The sequence below is a fragment of the Gorilla gorilla genome, chromosome 5 (genome assembly GCF_029281585.2).
Source record: "Gorilla gorilla gorilla isolate KB3781 chromosome 5, NHGRI_mGorGor1-v2.1_pri, whole genome shotgun sequence".
Taxonomy (NCBI): domain Eukaryota; kingdom Metazoa; phylum Chordata; class Mammalia; order Primates; family Hominidae; genus Gorilla; species Gorilla gorilla.
Genome location: NC_073229.2, coordinates 143,794,761 through 143,807,990, shown reverse-complemented (window position 1 = coordinate 143,807,990; position 13,230 = coordinate 143,794,761). Strand labels below are relative to the sequence as shown.

The following is a 13,230-nucleotide window of genomic DNA, read 5'->3' as shown; positions in this document are numbered from 1 at the left end:
AAATTGGTACAATACCAGAAAGCAGTAAGTGGCAATAGGTATCAAGAGTCTTATCATTGTTCATTTTCTTTTCACCAGGTTACTCTTCTGTGAAATGTCCCAAGGAGATAACCAGAAATGTAGATCATTTCTGTAAAGTAAAAGGGTATTTATTATAGGAACAACATGAATGCTCCCCATTAAGTAATTGCTTAATATGTCATGGTACATCTATTAATAGAATATTCTAATAGATGATAGAATAGTAAGTTTCTGAAGTCTCCATGACATGGGAAAGTAAATATAATTTAATATTTCCTTTTAAAAGTAAAATTCAATTTATTTAAATATAACAAACTCAATTGTGAAAATATTTACATGAAACTGAAAGAAAGTGTTAAAATATTGAGATTAATTGACACAAAAGCATGGAATTATGAATGACTGGTATGAGAAGTGGGATCTTCATCCTCTGTAATACTTTGACATTTTTTATACAAAAGGCCCCAGTTGGAAAGGGCATAAATTATTTTTACCTATAAAATCAGCAAAATAAACACAAAATATGATGATCAGTGCTAGACAGAATGTGGCAAATCGAGCACTTTCATTTACTCCTGGTAGAGGCTTGAAAAAGTTTTGAAGGAAATGTAGCAAAATGTTAATAGCAATTATTTCAGTGAGTTAGTATTAAGGTTTTTTTCCCTAATTTCACATACTATTGTATATGTATTAGTTTCCTAGGGCTCCTGTAACAAAGTACTGAAAACTGAGGGGCTTAAAACAACAAAAATGTATTGTCTTACAGCCTGGAGGCTAGAAGTCCAAGAGCAAGGTTTCAGCAGGGCCATGCTCCCTCCGATGGCTTTAGGGGAGAATCCTTCCTTGCCTCTTGTAACTTCTGGTGTTTGTGGCAATCCTTGACATCCCTTGTCAAGGGATGTGCCCTTGACACATCACTCCAGTCGTGCATCACTCCAGTCCAATAGCCATCTTCTCCCTATGTGTCTTCACATCATCTTTCCTTGGGCATATCTTTCTCTGTGTTCAAATTTTCCTTTTTTATAAACACCAGTTATACTGTATTGGGACCCATTTTAATGACATCATTTTAACTTGATTACCTCTTAAAGACCCTGTTTCCACATAAGGTCACATTGGGAGGTACTGGGAATTAAGACTTAAGTATATCTTTGGGAGCAGGGGTAGGGTAGGGGACACAATTCAACCCATAACACAGTGTGAACCAAATTTGCTTCAATAGGCATGTATGATGACGATCAAGAGGAAGTATTACAGAAATTAACCAGCTTCATCCTGAAATGGCTGTCAAATCTATGCCTTCTTCTCCCTTCCTATTTCTTCAGAGCTGTTACTGCTCTCATTCAAACACTCATCATCCCATCATCTTTCCCACGGCCACTGGAATAGTATCCTGACTGGTTTCTTCACCTCTAGTTTTTCTCCCTTCCATCCATCTTCCTCATTGTCAGACTTTTCTGATCTTGTTACTCTCCTACTTAATAACTCTTATAGATTCTAAGGTTCATAAAATTAAACCTCAACTCCTTAAACATAAATTTTTAATCTGATCCATCTTCCCGTTTTAACCTGATTGCCCAGGAGTTCCTATTCGTAACTCTGTTTTCCCCAACCCAAGTAGCCTACAAACTAGACTTGCTGCACTACAGTTTCATGAATATGCTAGCTTCACATCTTGTGTTCTAGGCTACCATGCCTTTGACCTCATTTATGAATTTATTCAAGAAATAAATATTGGACACTCACCACATGCCAGGCATTATACTAGAAATGAGCCATTTAAAAATAAATCACACTCTGCAACTTTCAGGATCTCAATTGAGTAGAGCACCTCAGACATGTAAATAGTACGTTTTAAAATATGGTATAAGTTCTGTTATAAAAATCTCACACAGGGTACACATGGGACAGAGAAGTAGGAGGGGTCAGTTTTACTAAAGGCTTGAGAAATTGTTCATAGCAGGAAGCACCCCAAGCTTTTAGAAATATGAACAGGTGCTCCAGTGCCCTTCCCCTTCTCACCTCCTCTAGATATCTGGTAAAATTATATTCATTCTTCAATGATCAGTCCCTCCAGACTTCAGGAAACCATTCACCTGTTGATTAGTGAATGGATCCAGCGTGTTGTTATTCATGACTCTTTGTCTTTGCTATGGGCTGAGAATGGAAACAGAAATCCATCACCCATTCTCATATTGCCTCACCCCATTTCAGATGGGCACATTCAAGGTAATGTACACATTACAGATCTTCAAACGCAGGTCACTGCTGTGGTCTGAATATTTGTGTCTCTCCAAAATTCATATATTGAAAACTAATCACCAAGGTGATGGTATCAGGAAGGTGGGGACTTTGGGAGGCAATTAAGTCAAGAGGACTCTCCCTCATGAAGGGGATTACTGCCCTTATAAGAAAGGTCCAAGAAAGCTTTCTTGCCCTTAGCCATGTGGGGACACAGAGAAGGTGCCATTTATGAGGAACAGGCCCTCACCAGACACTGAATATTTGGGAGACTTGATCTTGGACTTTGGGAGCCTCCAGAATTGAGAGCAATAAATTACCATTGCTTATAAATTACCTAGTCTAAGATATTTTTGTCGTAGTAGCCAAAAGGACTAAGGCAGTCCCTGTTATTTATAGGAGGCTTTATAATTTTTCAAAGGCGTTTTCTCCTATTACCTCACCTGAACTGCATAATTACCCTAAGAGTTAGGCAAATGTGGTTATTTCCATTCTACAGATGAGGAAATCAACTATGAGATGAACTGCCTCATGTTCCACCATGAGAGAGTGAACTATAGCACATGAGCAAGAAAGAATAGAGGCCTATTTGTGGAGAGAAATTTCTCCTGAGGCATAGCTCTTCCTAGTAGCAAATGCATTATATCATCATTTTGCCATCTTCCTTCAGAGTATGCTTCAGCCTCTAGATTCTCTTTTATTCACTGTACCACAGTACAGACTTCTGTGTATCATATAAATGTCTTCATACTTCTATGTCAAAGCACCAAATTTCCATAACAAAAGCCACATAGTAAAGAAAGGTCACCAAGAAAGATTAAGATGATTCCAAACTTGCCAGTACCCCATCTGGGATCACTAATAGTTGTAATCCACTGGCCATTGCTCTTTGCCTGCCCACCTTCTATCAGCTGCTGTTGATATCATAGGATAATCACTAATTTATTATCGTAACACCCTCTAGTTATAATGATCTTTCTCCATCAATGTTTATTGCATTTCACTGTAGCTATTTTCCATTAGGAAACACAAACAGAAATCAATATTGAGATCATTCACTAGTAGGACTGTCTCCTCCCCACAGCTACTCTTTATTAAGTGATTTTTAGTAAATCCAATATAATTTGCTGTTTCATAAGAACTCAGTCATAAACTCAGTCTTGGAGAATGCTTAAAATTTAAAAGTAAGTCAATGTACTTCTCAGGGCTGTGTTTACAGTGTGAAGCATTACTTTGTGCGTCCCAACTGTGCCTACTGAACTTGCTAAAAGAAGATATTCTCACCTCTCCCTTTCTGAATGAGGCAAACCCATTTAATTACTTTCCCATGAGTTATTTCCTTCATGAGAATGTAGCCAAAAGCTGCCTGGGACTAAAACAAAGCACATCTTTTCCCCAGCACCTGTGTTTCAGGACATTTTACACCTTGAAATCTACCAAATTGTGTCAAATCTGAACGAACCACCAGGATCCCAATTTGGAAGTGACATGAGGGCACCTGTGCTGAAAGCTTTGCCCTAGATACCTGCAAAAGGTGCGGGATGGCTCCTGCTAGTCAGGCCTGTGTGCAGAATAGGAAGCAGCTCAAGGGCATGGCACATGGCAGGGCTGAGCACACAGCGTTTGATAACACACCAGGTGAGCCAGGGCAGCTGTTACAACATTAATATCAATTATCAATAAGCTGGGGTCTGTAGAGTATTTCATAAAGCTGTGAAAAAAAATGAGATAGAGCCGCCAGTTGTCAAAGCTTATTAACCTGCCAGGATCTTTCAGATGGGTGGCTAAATAGGCATCAGTAGAGCTGTAAATTCCTCAAAGGGTTGCTGCTTTCAGGAATTTCTCCTGATTTCATGTGGCTTCTCTCTTTTTTAATCTCTTTTTTTATCTTTAATGTCTTTCTGCCCTCTTCCTTACCTCCTCCCAACCACCATATTATTTTTTTTTCAGTTTCAAATTAGTACTGAAATTACCACATCGTGGAAGGTTTCTCCAGCAACAAACAAGGCAAATTTCTGCTCTGAGTCTTAGCTTTCATGAGAGAGGTAACACCAACTAGGAAGAAGAGGAAAGGGGCGAGAGAGAAATGCCGGGTTTGGGTACATGAGTGGGAGAGCAGCAGCCAGCAGGCACAAATTTCTAGATAAAGTTTTCCTCTGCACAAATTTAGTGTCCCCCCTGGGGCTCCAGTTACCAATGGGGCAGAATGGAGCTGCCCACTCTGACCTGCACACCCACTCCTCTTCCTCCTGGGGCTGGCATCCATCCTAGTCCAAGGCACATAGCCTTAGGCTGTTGAAGCTGGGCTTCCAGAATGAGGGAAAGCTTCCAGCTGACTTATATTCTGTTCGCCACCGAAGCCCAGTGGGACACACTACAAAAGTTGTGCCCATGAGCTCCCCAAACAGAGGCTGAAACGCTTGGTGCTATCAGATGCTCCTTAACTCCTTTCCAGGGCACCTAAACAGACCCTTCCTGCAGCAATCACATCAATTGCATTGAATTCCCAGCCGCTGGCCTTCATCAGCCTATCACAGGATCAATATCTAGTCATACTGCATGAAACCATCCTATTCCTCTCACAGGAAATTAGTGCATTTTGATTTTTTTCTTCTGTTTTTAAATCTGTGCAATAGAATAAGAATATGGCTTAGGAATAATGATTCATTACCTCCCTAAGTGCATGTCCAGGATGGAAAACCTCTCCTAAAACCCCTAAAAAGCAATTTGGAGTAGGAAGAGGAGAAAGATGATCTAGAGAACTGACTATGTTGTTATTATGCTGCTTGACTTCCTGACAAAAATAGAAGCTTTGCCTGATGCAGTGCTAGCAGTTGAGGTAGAAGCTTCATGTCCTTTACATTTGGGAACCTGGATTTAAGCAGACTTCAGAGTCATAAGTAAAAGCTATTTGCCAAACACAACTGATGCACATCACAAGCTCCTTGTCCTCCTGAGGTCACTGTGGCTCCATGTTTATTGATGAGTGTGTGTTATCCTAATCAGTATTCAAATCAGAGCATTTGACTTATTTTAAACCCAATCTTACCTATACTGTGGTTTTAGAAGTTGTTTAAAAAATGAAACCTTTACTAACAGCACAAAAAATAAGAAGCATGAAGTAACAGAAGGTTTTGCAAAGACTATAGAAAAAAGGGGGGAAATGCCAGTGATTACTCAGGAAAAAATCTTTGGAAAACATTCTGTACAGAAACAATTTCTGCTGATGTGTCATGTCTTGCAAGTTTTCTATGAGGCATCAGTGTCTCTTTAAAGAAACACTTGTCAGGAAGGGTGAGTTTGAAATGTGTCATCTTAATTATTACATGAGTAACCTTCAGATTCAAAATAATTTTTTGATTTACCCACTGAGTGAAATACTTGAAAGCTAACGGAACTTTTTTTCAACATTACCAAGAGTTTCTGCTCCTATGACTTCCAATCCAAATAGCCTAGCAACACAACGACAGAGATAAGTTAAACTAACAGTTAAACTCTACTCTCTGAACCATGAAAAAAAATCAATAAAAAGTTGTTGCTGGTGTGATAAGAGTGAGGATATGACTGTCGCCTGTGCTGGTGTCACAGATGGGCAGGTTAAGTCTCTTGCAGGTATCTGTAATCATGGAAGAACTTTAGTGCCCTTCAAGTCCTCTCTAAACTTAGCAGTTTCCAGAGAAGGAATATCTGAAGAAATGCTGCCAGCTTCCTCTATTGGTTTCTCCAACTGCTACAACCCCTATCTCTTTAAGTTGCCCTTTAGCATCCATGAAACAAGAATGGGAAGGTAATGTGAGTTGGGTACCTATGTTCACATTAGTTCATTTGAATTATATGAATTACTTTAATCAAAGCTGGAGGACACCAGCCGTGCAGACAATGTCTGCCTTGAAAACTCAGTAAAGCCCCTAAGCAAGCATGAAAACACACTTCACATGGGGGATCAGCACTACCTTGAACAGATCTGACAGGTGAATCTTAAGGAAGCTCTGTGGCTATGAGAAGGTATCAGGGAGTAAGTCCATGTGTGCCTATACATCAACATGGGCGGGCTGGCCAAGTATAAGGGAAAGGAATCCAACAGCAAGTTGGATAGTGTAACACTCTAGAAAGCAGAAATCAGGCCTCCAACCCAATACGTTTCTAAAGCTTCCATGAACTCCCTAATGGTACAGAAGAGTGAAAACATGAACCTACTATAGTCTCAGTTGGGATGGGTTGATTAGGAATTGTGAAAGATCCCTAAGTTCTATTAGCAACAATTTCAAAATATCTTTGAATTTTCCTGGTTTAGCATAAAACCCAAAAGAAATATGTAATACCCTCTGTAATGAATGATTATTGGTTGTAATGTAAACCAATTCGACTATCATTTTTCATAGAATAAAGCTTTGCATGTTTATCCCATGTGCACCGAGGGCACCAAACTACCAATCTAAGAAGCAGGCCTCTAACCTACTTGGACTCAGTCTTTAAAGACAAAATATGGGGTAGATAATACATCAGTGGTCGAATCTTCTCCTTAATAAGATGATTTGGTGGAGAAAAAGGGTCCACTATAAGTATAGAAAAAGTCTGCTCAAGGGACTTAGAGATCACTGTCTCTTAAGTGTCAGGCCAGGACAAAAGGGGGCTAAAAAAGATATGATCAATCTTGGGAGAACACATAGTACATATTCAGTTTAGAATTCAAAACATTTATAAGGATAAAATTCCTAGCTTAAAAGAGGCCAGTGTATTATGATTAACTGACTTTGGAGGCTTTTGAGGGGTCTAGGCCTGCAAATAAGGCAAAGTATGGTAAAACTTATATTAGCAAAATTGGATCCTAGAAAGTATTGGATAATTTGGAATTGATCAATAACACCAATGATCTCTACAAGCATTTCCTTCCAAAAACCACCCTAAATAAGCAACAATCAAGGTTAAAATATATTGTTCTTTGAAGTCCTCACCATTCACTTTCAACTAGTTTGCTCCTTTAAACCTCCCAGTGTAAAAGTTCAGCAGCCAGCCCTGGATTTTACCTGGAACTGTTAATAACCACAGGCAAACTCTATTTCATTATAATAAAGGTGTATGTTACAATGTAAGTTGCCTGTCAGAATGGCTCTTTGGTATACATGTGCCTTATGAACTGGCATTAAAGTTTGCTCCAATTTTTTTCCATTAAAACATCACTTCAGTCAGGCACGGTGGCTTGCGCCTGTAATCCCAGCACTTTGGCAGGTCGAGGCAGGTGGATCATGAGGTCAAGAGATCGAGACCATCCTGGCCAATATGGTGAAACCCCATATCTACTACAAATACAAAAAATTAGCTGAGCATGGTGGCGCGTTCCTACAGTCCCAGTTACTTGGGAGGCTGAGGCAGGAGGATCACTTGACCCCAAGAGGTGGAGGTTGCAGTGAGCCGAGATGGCGCCACAGCACTCTAGCATGGCGACAGAGCAAGATTCCGTCTCAAAAAAAAAAAAAAAAAAAAAATCACTTCATCGAGTTCAAGTTTGTGTCATTATCCTTTAAAGTAAAAAAAAAAATTAATGAGATGAAATTGTTGAATCAAATCCATGAATATTTCACATTTTGAAGCGCTCTAGAAGAGTTTTTCCAGTTTACCACTAACAGTACATAGTCTCAAAGTTTTTCCCATACTTTTATTGATTTAAAGTTTTGCCATTATTTTTATCTTCGGTAACCTGGTGAGAGAAATTTTTTTTTTCCTGTATCCCTTCTTTTCCACAGGCAGGCATCTTTATCTTTTTAACAAGCACTCCAAGTGATACTTATGATCAGGAAAGTATGGAAAACAATTAGAAGAAAGATATGAAACTAATTTGTGCCTTTAAAAAAACACTCAAAAGTAAATTTCTAAATTAATATTTTTTCTTCTGTTTTAGAAAATCCACGTTATGGACTATGCTAAACATAAAGATTTAAGGCTACTGCAATGTAGCTCTAAAAGAAAACTTAAATACTACCTGGAATTTAAAGGGAGCTGTGATGAGCTGAAACTGGCTCACATTGGCTCATCAGAGTCAATTGTTAGTTATGTAGGAATTTTGCAAACCACTTGTTAAACACAGCTACTATTAAAAGTTATACAAACTTGCAAGTTAATAATGTTAAAAACAAAGGTAAATACTTAAAGTTATCAATTTCCAATTATTTTAGAACACATTAGTATTACGTGCTTTTGAAGTTATTTATATCTATTTTAACTATGGTGGAAACACTACTACTGCACATCTCATCCCAACTCTGTTCAGTGATATTACATGGACAGCTTGAAATCTGCCATAGTGTGAATATTTATACCAAGGAAATCAGCAAATGCTACTTACAAGTCTTGATTGCCTACACCAGGGTTGGCAAATGTTTTCTGTAAAAGGCCACATAGCAAATACTTTAGGTGTTTAAGGCCATGTAATATCTGTCACAACTCGTCAATTCTGCCATTGTTTCACAAAAGTTATCAGATATATATGTAAATATATGTAAATATCACATATATGTAATATATATCAAATATCATATCCCATATATCAAATATATATATCAAATATTATATATGTACATATCATATATATGTAAATAAATTAGTATGGCAGAATTTCACCCTTGGTGAGCCAGGTTTGTCCTGAGGATCATAATTTGCCAAAACCTGAACTAGACTTAAGAATGTGTATTAATTAATCTACTTACATAAAGCAATGATAAAGAAAGGACCGTAGACTGGGTGGCTTAAAAAACAGAAATTTATTTTCTCACACTTCCAGAGGCTAGAAAACCCAAGATCAAAGTCCAGGAGGGTTTGGTTTCTGGTAAGGGCTCTCTTCCTGGCTTGCAGATGGCACCTTCTCACGGCAGTCTTGTATGATAGAGAGAGAGAGACACACAGAGAGAGAGAGCAAGCTCTCATGTGTCTTGTAATACAGCCCCACTCATAACTTAATCTCAGTTACCTCTGTATAGCCCCTATCTCCAAATGCATTTACATCAGGGGTTAGGGCTTCAACATATAAATATTCAGGGGGCACAGTTCAGTCTACAGCAAAAAGTGATACAGAAAATGTTACTAAAGCAGATTAAACTTTAAAGTATGTCATTCTGTAGCCATCACATTATAAGAATACATTTTTCCAGTACAAGCATGCTTAATTTTATTGTACTATACTTTATTGTGCTTCATAGATATTGGATTTTTTACAAATTAAAGGTTTGTAGCAACACTGCATCAAGCATCTATGAGCGCCATTTCTCCAAAATGTACTCACTTTGTGTCTCTGTGTCACATTTTGGTAATTCTTGCACTATTTCAAAATTTTAATTGTTATTAAACAATAACAGTGGTAATCTGTAATCAGTGATCTTTGTTATAATGATCTGTGATTAGTGATCTTTGATGTTGCTGTTGTAATTGTTTGGGGGCACCATGAACCGCACCCATATTAGATGGTGAACTTAATTGATAAATGTTGTGTGTGTTCTGACTGGCCCACCAATGGGCCATTCCCCTTCTCCTTCTCCTTGTGCCTCCTTACTCCCTTAGACACCACAATACTGAAATTATGCCAGTTGATAACCCTATAATGGCCTCTAAGCGTTTGAGTGAAAGGAAGAGTTGTGCATCTCTCAATTTATATTAAAAGCCGGAAATCATTGAGCTCAGTGAGAAATGCATATCAAAAACTGAGACAGACTGAAAGCTATACTTCTTGTGCCAAACTGTTAGCCAAACTGTGAATGCAAATACAAATTTCTTGAAGGGAATTAACAGTGTGAATGTATAAGCGACTCAAACAGCTCAATCGCAAAAAAATTAAATAATCTCATTAAAAATGGGCAAAAGATCTGAATAGAATTTCTCAAAAGAAGACTTATGAATGGCCAACAGGTATATTAAAAAATGTTCAATGTTACTAACCATCAGGGAAATGTGAATTAAAATCACAATGAGCTATCATCTCACCCCAGTTGAAATGGCTATTATCAAAAAGACAGAAAAATGACAAACGTTGGTGAGGATGCAGAGAAAGGGGAATGCACACACGCTGCCAGTGAAAAGGTAAATTAGTATAACCGCTGTGGAGAACAGTATGGAAGTTCCTCAAAAAAACTAAAAATAGAGCTATCATATGATCCAGCAATCCCCCTACTGAGTATATACCCAAAAAAAAAGAAATCATTATATCAAAGAGATATATGCACTCCCAGGTTTATTGCAGCACTATTCATAATAGTCAAGAAATGGAATCAACCTAAGTACCCATCAATGAATGAATGAATTTTTAAAATGTGATATATACACACAATGGAATATTACTCTGCCATTAAAAGAATAAAATCTTGTCATTTCAACAACATGGATGTAAATGGAGAATGAGAACATTATGTTAAATGAAATAAGCCAGTCAGAGAGAGACAAATGTCACATGTTCCCACTCATATGTGGGAGCCAAAAAAAATTGATCTCATGGAGGTAGTGAATAGGATGGTGGTTATGAGACATTGGGAAGGGTAGTAAGGAGAGGGGATTTAAGAGGGGCTGGTTAATGGATTAAAAAATACAGTTAGAAAAAAATTGACCTAGTGCTCCAATGAACAATAGAGTGACTACAACTAGAAATAAATGTATTGTATATTTTAGAATAGCTAGAAAAGTAGATTTGGGATGTTCTCATCACAAATGTTTAAGATAATGGATGTCCCAATTACCCAGATTTGATTACTACACAATGTATGCTTGTAGCAAAATATCACATGTATCCCATAAGTACAACTATTATGTATCCATAACATTTTTTAATGGAAAAAAACTGCTACTCTAGTGAATATGTGAATGATAAGAAAACAAAACAGCCTTACTAATGATACGGAGAAAGTTTTAATGGTCTGGAAAGAAGATTACACCAGCTACAACAGTTTCTTATGCCAAAGTCTAATTCAGAGCAAAGTCCTAGATCTCTTTAATTTTATGAAGGCTGAGAGAAGTGAGGAAGTGGCAGAAGAAAAGTATGAAGCTAGCAGAGGATGGTTCATAAAGTTGAAGGAAAGAAGCTGTCTCCATAACTTAAAAGCACAAGGTGAAGCAGCAAGTGCTAGTGTAGAAGCTGCAGCAAGTCATCCAGAAGATCTAGGTAAGATGATTGATGAAGGTAGCTGTACTCAACAACAGATTTTCAACGTAGACAAAGCCTTCTATTGGAAGAAGAAGTTATCTAGGACTTGCATAGCTAGAGAGAAAATGGCTGGCTTCAAAGCTTCAAAGAAAAGGCTGACTTTCTTGTTAGGGGATAGTGCAACTGGTGACTTTAAGTTAAAGCTAATGTTCTTTTACCATTCTGAAAATCGTAGGTCTTTAAGAATTATGCTAAATCTATTATACTCTGCTTGTGTTCTGTAAATGGAACAACAAAGCCTGGATAACAATTTGTCTGTTGACAGCATAACTTACTGAATCTTTTAAGCCCACTGTTGAGAACTACTGCTCAGAAAAAACATTCCTTTCAAAATATTACTGCTCACTGACAATGCACATAGTCACCCAAGAGCTCTGATGCAGATGTATAAGACAATTGTTTTCATGCCTGCTAAAACAACATCCATTCTGCAGCCGATGGATCAAGGAGTCATTTTAACTTTTAAATTTTATTATTTAAAAATACATTTCATTATACTATGGCTGCCAGAGATGGTGATTCCTCCAATGGATCTGGGTAAAGTAAATTGAAAACCTTCTAGAAAGGATTAATCATTCTAGATTAAGAACATTCAAGATTCATGGAAGGAAGTTAAAATATCAACATTAATAGGACTCAGAAAGAAGTTGATTTTAATCCTCCTGGATGACTTTGAGGAGTTGAAGGCTTCAGAGGCGGAAGTAATTGCAAATGTGGTGAATTAACAACAGAACTAGAGTTAGGAGTGAGGCCTGAATATGTGACTGAATTGCTACAATCTCATGACAAAAAACTTGAACAGATAAGTTTCTTCTTGTGGATGAGCAAAGAAAGTGGTTTCTTGAGATGGAATATACTCCTGGTGCAGATGCTATAAATATCATTGAAATGACAACAAAGGATTTAGAATATTACATAAACTTAGTTGATGGAGAGCAGTAGCAGGGTATGACAGGATAGACTCCAATTTTGAAAGAAGTTATACTGTGGGTGAAATGCTATCAAACAGCATCGCATACTACAGAGAAATATGCTGTGAAAGGAAAAGTCAGTCAATGTGGCAAACTTCATTGTTATCTTAAGAAATTGCCACAATGACCTCAACCATCGCCCTGATCAGTCAGCACCCTTCAGCATCAAGGCAAGACCCTCCCCCAGCAAAAAGATTATGACTAGGCTGAGTGCGGTGGCTCACACCTGTAATACCAGCACTTTGGGAGGCCAAGGTGGGCGGATCACTTGAGGTCAGGAGTTCAAGACCAGCCTGCCAACATGGTGAAACACTGTCTCTACTACAAATACAATATGAGACAGATATGGTGGCAAATGCTTGTAATCCCAGCTACTCAGGAGGCTGAGGCAGGAGAATCGCTTGAACCCAGGAGGCAGAGGTTGCAGTGAGCCGAGATTGCGCCACTGCACTCCAGCCTGGGCAACAAAGTGAGACTCCATCTCAAAAAACAAAAAAAAATTATGACTAGCTGAAGTCTCAGATAATCACTAGCATTTTTTAGCAATGAAGTATTTTTAAATTAGGGTACAGACATTGTTAATTATACATAATGCTAATGCATCCTTAATAGGCGACAGTAGTATAAACACAACTTTTATGTTCTCTGGGAAACCAGAAATTTGTGTGACTCACTTTATTGTAGTGGTCTGGAACAGAACCCATAATATCTCTGAGGTATACCTGTATTTGAAGGCTATTATCTTTATTTGAAGGCTAATTTGGCAAAGAACTCACTCATATCTTTGAAAGATAAATGAAGTTCAAGCATACAAGC

General features: G+C 38.0%; 1 protein-coding gene across 1 annotated transcript in view; it reads right to left on the bottom strand.

Annotated features, from left to right (window-relative positions):
* LOC109027227 (uncharacterized) overlaps positions 1-13,230 on the bottom strand; it is a 494,433-nt gene that overhangs the window by 235,407 nt on the left and 245,796 nt on the right. The gene's annotated exons all lie outside the window — the stretch shown is intronic.